This window comes from Ictidomys tridecemlineatus, chromosome 5 (assembly GCF_052094955.1).
Source record: "Ictidomys tridecemlineatus isolate mIctTri1 chromosome 5, mIctTri1.hap1, whole genome shotgun sequence".
Taxonomy (NCBI): domain Eukaryota; kingdom Metazoa; phylum Chordata; class Mammalia; order Rodentia; family Sciuridae; genus Ictidomys; species Ictidomys tridecemlineatus.
The window spans coordinates 65,641,486-65,650,954 of record NC_135481.1 but is presented as its reverse complement, the minus strand read 5'-3'; the positions used below and the strand labels follow the sequence as shown (position 1 = coordinate 65,650,954).

Genomic DNA, 9,469 nt, shown 5'->3' with positions numbered 1-9,469 from the left:
TCCAGTGCCCTTCAAATCCTTGCCCCACACCTGGCTCCTTCCCATCCTGTAGTATCAGGGTGGATACTATAGTATCAGTATCCTTTGGAGCAAAGCCTTTCTGGACCAGTCTCTCATTGGTATGTGTCCCTGTCCCTTGCTTGTTGAACCCTCCTGTCTTCCTTCAAAGTACTTGCCATGTCTCTTTCTGTGAACGAATGTGATGAATACATGGAGCAGTACTTGGCCACAAATGCCTAGCTGCAAACTGCCGGAGTGGAGGCGTGAGTGTGAGTGGACTTCTCCATTGTCTCCATCATGACTTTCAGGAAGGTGCCATGACTGCTGAGCTTAGTAGCTGCTGCTCCTTAGTGGGGTTCCATAAATGTTTTCCATAAGTACTTTGCAAATGAATGAATGAACAAATGGATACAATGTGAAGCCTGAAGAATGACCTTCTCATTGAGAAGGGACACCAAGGAGACAGGGAATCCAGGGTAGGGAAGCTCACCAGACTTAAGGAAATAAGCCTTTTATTACCTGAAAGATGTGCCTACAGTGAAAGAGACCACTCCCTGACTTTACTCAGAGAGGGACTGAAAGGGAAGACTTAGGATCAGGACGGAGCCTGTAGCCAAGGATGAGGGCTTCGGGATGGTGAGCAGGATTCCTGGGCCTCACTGGTGTCCAATGGGCAGTCCTTGAAATGCTGATCCTCATGGGCATTTCTGAGGTTTCTGAGAGTGACTGATGCCTCGGTTCCACCAAGGACTCAGCATGGCCCATCCCTGACAGGGTTCATTAGGACTTGGTGTGATATGTACCTGTAGAAAGGCTTGCATTTAAGTCTTGGTTTTGTCACTTCCTGTGTGACCTGGGGCAAGTTCTCAACTTTTCTTAGATTTGGCTTCATTGTCTATAAATTGACAATTTTCTACCTTCTTTTGCCATTCCGAAGATGAATCAAGATCATGTGAAGTGCCTCATCTCATATTGCTCAAACCTGACTGTAGTCAGAAAAGTCTTTAGGGAATTTAAACTGTGCTCACACACCTGGGCCCAATTGCTGAAGATTCCAATGAAGCAAAACTGGGTTTTTCCAAAAATCAGGTTTAGGAAAGCTAAAAGATGACAAAGCTCAGGCCTGCACTGAGCAATGTCATATATGCAAAGCCACAGACAATGGTAGCTTTTTCATCTACCTCTTCCTCCACTGCCACCACCTCATCCTTTTTCAGGTCCTGCGTGTATGTGTGTCTGAGTGTGTGTGTTTCTTTGTTATTAGGTGTAACATAAGTGGACTGGAGAAGCAGAGCCTTGAAAAACAAGTAAAGGCTAACAATAGACATGTTGAACATTGAATCCAGCCAAAGGCCAGACGAAGGCTGCAGGAGCTGAGGCCTTGGTGCTAATTAGTCAGCCTCAGATATCTGGAACAGCAAATGTGAAGGTGAGAGAGACGGCCCTACCAAAGCAAGCTTTGCATGAAATGACACAGATACACCTTTCCAGTTTTTCTGTATCTTAAAAATTCACTCTGTGCTTAAAAAAATCACTTTTTACTAAAGCTGGAAGCACTCTTAAACAAAGTATAACCACATAGAATAAGAGTTGTAGAATAATGTAATTTTCTAGTGCAATGGAAATTTACAAAGTGGCTCCTGGATAAACACTACTGAGACATTTACATTCATTTATTTATTTAAAGTGTTTATGAAGCACTATTAAATAGGTGTTGGGATATAACAGTGGCAAAAAAAAAAATCCCTACCCTTTTGGAGTTTACATTCTAGTGAGAAAAGACAGGGCATAAAAGAATAAACATAATAAGTAAATCATAAAATGTTAGAATAAGATGAAATGCTATTTAAAGGGTTTTTTGTTTTGTTTTGGTTTGGTTTGGTTTTTTTTTGCAGCCAGTGCAAGGGCCCTCGGGCATACTGAGCATGTCTGAGGAGCAGCCAAGGCCAGGTTGGTCTCAGTGAAGAGCAGTTGAGGACTAGAGAATGAAGCTAAAGAGAAAATGATGAGATGATGTCAGGTTTTATAGGTCATTCTGAGACTTTGGCTTTTACATTGAGTAGGACAGAAAGCCTACTGGTGGAAGGGTGGTGAGAAACTGAAGGGATAAGACTTGTAGTATAACAGGATCACTCTGCCTGCAGCCTTGAGCATATATTTTAGGAAGACAAGGATGCAAGAAGGAGACACATGAGGAGGAACCTGCAGGGATCCAGGGGGAGAATCTCAGTGACATGGACTGAGGTGGAGCCAGTGTAGGAGGAAATTCTGCAGGATTGCCTGACAGGTTGAAGAGGGGCATAAGAAATAGAGTGGAATTAGAAAAGAACTCCAAGTTTCTTTTGATATTGTTGTTGCTATTGTTTTTCTTCTTCTTCTCCTCCTCCTCCTCCTCCTCCTCCTCCTCCTTCTTTTCCCAGAGTGACGTAAAGGACTGAATTACTTTCAAGGTGGGAAGGTCATAGGTGGATCCAGTTTGGGGATTGATATTAAAGTTTGCTTTTGGTTATTTGAGTTTGATTCCCAAGTAGAGACAGTAGGACACACTGGACCAAGAGTCTGGAGTTAGGAAAAGCAGGAGGTGCATATGTGGGACCATAAGCATATAGGTGGCTTTATGCCAGAGTCCGTATGAAGTCACCAAGGAGCTGTGGTGCAGATGGGGGAAAAGTGCGAGGACTGAGTTTCAGCCCTCCCCAGGAGGTGGGGGCCACAAGGAGGAGCCAGCAGAGCAGAGCAATGAGGGAGAAGTCAAAGGAGTGTGGTATCCTAGAACCGGAGGGAAGCTGGTGTGGTGGAAAGGTGAGGGAAGGGGTCAGAAGAATGTAGCCAAAGCTGCTGGTGGTTGAGTAAGAGAACTGAGAGGTGACCATCAGATTTAGTACTGGGGAGGCCACTAGTTACTCTAACAAAAGCAGAGGAGTTAAAGCCAATGTGGGGAGGAATTGGAGACAGAATAGAGAAATAGAAAGTAGCTTACAGGGAACTGGGTTAAGAGGGTTTTTTTAATATTTTTGTTTTTAGTGGGAATGATAATAGCATTTTTGTGTGATGATGAGACTAATGCATGAGATGAGGAATTCTTGATGTGTGTGTGTGTGAGTGTGTGTGTGTGTGTGTGTGTGTGTGTGAGAGAGAGAGAGAGAGAGAGAGAGAGAGAGAGAGAGAGAGAACAAGAGAACAAGCCAGCAGAGTTGCTGCAGCAACAACCTTGAGTAGGTGGGAGGGGATGAAGTCTGCGTGCAGTGGGGGCTTGGCATTAGCTGGGCACATTGACAGGAAGCTGTAGGATCAGATTGAGGCAGCACATATGGTTGCTGATGCTGGCTCCAGTTTTCTCTGTGAAATGATAAGCCAGCTCATGTTCAGGAAGGAAGGAGGGGGAGATGACATCAAAAGCCCAGGGAGGGATAAGGCACTGTGTGGACTGCCAGGTCAGCGGGAGATCTACCCATTGGGGCGTGGTCATGGTTGCCTGGCAGCAGGAGGAGCTTTTCAACGTTCACCTAGAACACAAAGTGGGATCAGAGAGTGTCATTATGAGTTTGTCCCCAGCCACATGTAGCTGCTCAGAGGCAAGCTCAGTTTGCTGGTTTAACCAGGATTGAGGTGTTGCAGGTGACAGAAACTGGAGAGGGGTGAGGGAATAGAGATCAGATGCTCAGGGGTCATAGTGACAATTGACCTGATCATTTAAGCGGGCTGTAGAGCGAAGAGGGCAAGGGGCATAAAAAGGTGGTGGGATTAATATAGGGGAAGTCCCAGTGGGAGGAAAGTGGCCAGAGACTGAATAAAAATGAGAATAAGGATGGTGTGGTTGTTCTCCACTAAGCATGGCTGAGTTACATTTTTTTAAAAATCTCTCTTTAAAGTTAGATGTGTTCAATGACTGGTTCTGGCAAAAGGAATGTGATGGAAGAGATGTGCCCAGTTTCTAGGCCTGGCACATAAGAAGTCCCCTCGTGCAATCATATCTCCTCCCTCCTTTCTGTCTTCCAGCGGAGTGCAGAGAATCCAGCCAAGAACTGTGAGACCAGGGAATGGCCACACCTCGGGCCAGAAGGAGCCTGCGCCCCTGCACCATCACATGGAATCTCTCCACCCAACCCAAAAGTGTGATGTAGCACAAAACAATGAAATACATCTAGAATGTGCTTATTTAGTCAGATTTATAATATTTTCTAAAAATTATTCTCCCTCTACCAAATTGGAGATGCTGAAATTATTGGTCTGGGAGGATATCTCCTTGGTAATGGGTGGTTGCTTTGTCACTAAATAATATGGAATGCATCACAGTGCTCCTCAAACTTGAAAGTGCCTGAGAGTCATCTGGGGATCTGGTTAAAATGCAGATGTTGATTTAGTAAGTGGCCATGACCCTGTTTTCCTAAGGAGTCCTAGTGATACCTATGCTGCTGGCCCATGAACCACTGGGTAAGAATCTCCTCCAAGATTGTTGGAGAAGAGAAGTTCATGTGACCAAGAGGACAGGTTGTTGGACCCCTGTATTGAAATGTATTGAAATCAATAAGAATAGAGAAAGTAGTATAGGGGAGAACAAATGAGCCAGGAGCTGAAATAATCAAACAATGAGCTGGGAGTAGAGAATAGCTACCAGGAGAGTGGAAGGAAGTGCAGAGGATTTTTAACCAGGGAGGAGGGTAAATGGTATGGAAGCAGTGTTTGTGGGCAAGGGCAAAATCATTCAGCCTCCAGGCCCAAGGGTTGGAAGAATGAGGGAAAAGCATCACTGGTGCAGAACCAGGTTGCCTAGGCAGTGGTGTCTCAGGGATCCAGGGGAAGGGAAGGTTCAGGACGGAGAGAAGGGACTTGGCTAGAGGATTGTGAAGACAAAGGGCACATGGAGGAGTCTTGAAATGGGAAGATGGAGACAGAATGAGGGATGTGTGAAGCCTAATGGGGGGCAGAGAGTGGGAGGAGAAAGGTAATCTGAGAATTTGGATTTCCTATGGCCACAGACACAGACAGGGATAAAAAAGCAAGATGCAGTTAGTCCTCAGGAACCCAGGGCAGAGGGTGGTAATGAGGGGCAGGGAGTGGTGTGTGCATGGGAATGTCTCGACTCCTGATGGTGGAGACAGGGAGGTCTGGGTAAGCGTGAATGGCATTTGTCCCGCTCCAAGGTTCTTCTTGAACTCAGGCTCCTTTTTAGCTCCTGTGGATAGAAGAAAGAATGCCTGCTAGGCGTCAGGTCTAATAGTTGAGATTAACACGGTGTCACATTCTCAGGAAGCTCAGTTTACCCATGGAGGAAAAGCATACCTCTAAGTATAATATGCCTATTATAATATGCAGTCTTCATTTAAAAGTTTGCTCTGGGTTCATTATAGAAAGCCGAGTCTGTGCTCTTGGCATTCTTTGCATGACTGGGAGGCTGTGCACAAGTTCCACCTACCAGGTGAGCCTTAGCTAATTCCCTTAGCCGTGGTGATGCTTTGCTTCTCACTAAGCAGTCCATGGGCCAGCAGCATGGGTATCAGCAGGACTCCTTAGAAAGGCAGGATCTTGGCCACTTACTGAATCAGTATCCCCAAGTGATTCTCAGGCACTTTAAAGTCTGAGAAGCACTGTGATGCGTTCCATAATATTAGTAGGAACAAAGCAGGTGCCTCCAAGAAGAAAAACAGCAAGTCTAAGAAGAAGCCTGAGGAAGGATTACATGTTACTCATCAACCTTCAAATCCCAAATTCAATGCAGTTTTTTTCCAGCCCTGGCAGCATCCTGGATTCATGTGAACTTCATTAAAAAATAAAACAAACAAAGTTCTAACTTGCATGACTTGAAAAACATTTCACTGTTTCTTTAGGGAGAAATAGATCAGAACAAAGTTGATTATACAGAATAAGGGAGAAAACAACCCTGAACTTTTAACCTGCATGAGTTGTCATTAGAGTCTTAGAGAATTCCAGAGTTCGAAGCAGTCTTTTTCCTTGTTGGATGTTGGCTGTTCATTAGAGTCACCTGGGGAACTTTCAAAACAGGAAAGAATACCAATGTTGAGCCCCAACCCCAGTTATTCAGACTTAAGTCATCTGGGGTGAGACCCTGGCATCAGATGATTTTTCAAAAGCTCTCTGATTCTAATATGCAGCAAGGAATGAGACACCTAGGTAGAAATAAAATGCAAGGCACTTTAAGTTAACTAGGAGCCAAATTAAAAATGGAGAAACAAATGAAATTGATTTTAATAATGTATTATTAAATAATAATATATTTTATTTATTACATTCAAAATATTACCACTGAACATGTAAAAATGATAATGAGATATTTTCGTTGTTTCTTAGTGAGGCTTCAAAAATCTGCTATTTATTTTGGGCTCGAAGCATACCTCAGTCAGATCAGCTGTTTCAAGACTGTGAGAGCCACATGCGGCTGATGGTTATGGCGGAGAGTGCAGCTTCAAGTACTAACTGCAGAGCCAGGCTGTGGAAGATAGGTGTTAGAGTTAGAATGTGAGGTGTCCCCCCAAATCTCTTGTGTGAGACAATGCAAGAAGGTTTAGAGGAGAAATGATTGGGTTATCAGAGCCTTAACCCTACCAGTGAATTAATTCCCTGAAGGCAGGTGGGGTGTGGCTGGAGGAGTTGGGTCATTGAGGGTGTGCCTTTGGGGTATATATTTGGTGAGCTGAGCTTAGTCTCTCTCTGCTTCCTGATCAACCTGTGAGCTGCTTCCCTCTGCCACACACTTCTGCCATGATGTTCTGCCTTTTCCGGAACCGGTCTTCTATGATCAGAGACCTCTTAAACTGTGAGATCCTAAATAAATTTTTCCTCCCCTAAAATTGTTCCTGTCAGGTCTTTTAGTCACAGCCATGAGAAAGCTGACTTGAACAATAGGTTTCTACCTCTGGAAACACAACAATTACCCATTTAAAGCAGAAGAGGAGCATCAGAAGATAATGAGAGGTAATTCAGAATTTCTTGAATTATTTCCTCAGGATGATTGCAAATAGCCCCTTAAAGATCAATGTGGAAATTCTATGAAGAGGTAGGGTTTAGAAAGTTTCCATATTTTCTTCCTAAAAGGAAAGTGTTGTCTGAGATTTCACTGACCTAGGCACATCCTTTGCCATGCTCTACTGTGAAGGCACACAGCTGAGTACAGTGCTGGGTTCACAGCCTAAGGTGTTGGCAAATAATCCTATTCATCTGGTTTTGATGTAGGGAAAGTAAGTGTGTGTGTGTGTCTGTGTGTGTGAATAAATATATAAAATATACACTTTTCTGCCTTGGAATGAGCCACTAGAAGTGCAGGCATCTTTTGGAGTTTTGGTTATCTGCATAACTGAGTTAATGTTGGAATCAGGGATGGGATAGGATAAAATTCTGTGGTTTGGCATTGTTCCAATCTCCTTTCTCCTCTTAGAAAAGAAGCATCATTCACGGACCTTCTCCCAGACAAGCTGTGGAGAGTAAAAAAGACCTTAGTATTAACATTAGATTGATTTCCTGGGTTTTAATTTTTACCCTGTTTATTTTTTTTTCCTAAAAAATGTTAGAGAAATCAGCCACTGGCATGTGTTAAACTATAACCAGGTAATGGAGGTCTTCAGAACCCGAGGCAAAGAAGCAGAAAGCCTTAGTGGCATGTGCTGAGAACTAGGCTAAACCAATTTCTCAGGACGATTGCAGAATGGCTTGCTAGCACTAGCAGTCAAAAGTAGAGACTTGGGAGGGTTGGTCTCCCCTGTCACTCCTGTCCCTGCAACCTCTCCAACCGTCCAACTCCCGATGCTTTTCATTTATCATCAACATGTCTTAGCTTCCATCAAAGCTACTTCTTCCTGAAGCTGACCATGGTTTATAAAAAGAAAACACTGAGATTAACAAAAATTGCCTTTGGTTCATCTACCCTCTCCATTTTGAGCCCTTCCCAGTGAAAGAAGCGTAAGATCTCTTCTCTTCTGAAGGCCCTGGAGTGTATCTCTACCGTCAGAATCCTCCTCAGCAGAGCCATGATCTTACCCACACCAAACTATAACCTTTTACTTCAAGGTGCAAATGACACATAATCGGTTGTCTCTATCCCAAGATTTTTGTGAAAAGGAATAAAGCTCTACAAGAACAATATAAGGCATCATAGTGGGGATCTCTTAAAGCCAGATAGTAGGGATCTCTTAAAGGTGATTAGTAAGTTAGTCCTAATGGAATCCTGAAATACCACCATGTAGGCAGTAGTGTGACCTTTTGGAACCAAGGACAGGATTAAGTTGGAGAACCTTCAAGGGGTCAAGTACAAGCCTGCAATTATGGTACGCTGCCACTTGGGGCCCTTCAGGGCCTTAGCCGTGTTGCCAAACTCCCAGGCTAAATATAATCAGAGAATAAGGTTACTTTTACTTTTTAAAAAATGTAGACTTTAAATACTATTGCCAAAATTAGGTTTCAAGATGATTCAGAGAAGTAAATTCTCTAGAAAATCAAAGCCAGAGAAAAATCTTTCTACCTGTCCTCGCTGTTTTCATCTTTCAAGGCTATAGACATTGTTTATAGCCAAGATGTAATGACTGGTTCCTTCTGACTCCCACGTATCTCTTCTTTGAGAACCATCTCTTTTAAAGGAGAACTTTTAAACAAGATTCTCATAATTTCAGGGGCCTACCACTTCCCGTCACTCTCCCTGCTTCCTTTTCTACAGTGTGGAACAGGAGGAGCGTTGCTGCCAGCACTTGGGGGTGCGTTATAGACTTGACTGAGGAGGATAGTCACATGAATTAGGCTCTTTTTTTTTTTTTTTTTTAAATAAATGAAGTCATTTCGGCGGATGGCTGCAAGATGTTTTAAGGGCTTTTGGGGTCAAATTATTCTGAAGTCATTTGTTAAGAGAAGTCTGACACTTAGGAGACAAAATACGTGTTATTTAATCTGCAACTCTACAGGGCTCTCTTTTGTTTAAAGATTGGGTCTGATTTGTTCTAATGTGAATGACCGTAGGACATATAGTGCACTGTTTCAGGTTAATGCTGAAAACTAAGGTGAAGATAGGTTGTGAAAAAAAACCTTAATGTTTGCTTCTAGAGATTGCACGCAATTTTGTGGGAGCAGGGAACATTGAAGGTTTGGAGTAAGTGGGATGACGTTTCTTACAGTGGTACTTTAACAGCAGGGGAAATGAATAGAAGGAGAAAGGCTCAAAATCTCTGTGGAAGTGGAATCGATAGGACCAGGCAGCGGATCAAACTGTGGAAACTAGGGAAGAAAGAAGAATTAAAGATGGCTCTGATTTTGAGTACAGGAGAGTGCTAGTGTCCTGAAAAAATAGGGAGATCAAAAGTTCAGAAGAAATAGAATAAACTTGATTGTGAAGATCAAATAAAAATATGTACTGGAAGCCCCTTGAAAAGTAAAAAGTACTATTCTCATGTAATAAAATAATAGCATTTATTAAACATGGGGCAAGTATTTCTGTGCTTTCTCAGAAAAAGGCTGAGCCTTCCCTACA

At 43.2% G+C, this 9,469-nt stretch overlaps 1 long non-coding RNA gene across 1 annotated transcript; it reads left to right on the top strand.

The window, feature by feature from the left end:
* Positions 1-1,270: 1,270 nt before the first annotated feature.
* LOC120886607 (uncharacterized) lies at positions 1,271-4,158 on the top strand. Its single transcript, XR_005729672.2, has 2 exons — positions 1,271-1,429; positions 4,000-4,158. It is a non-coding gene; the product is annotated as an uncharacterized LOC120886607 (long non-coding RNA).
* The last annotated feature ends 5,311 nt before the right edge of the window (positions 4,159-9,469 follow it).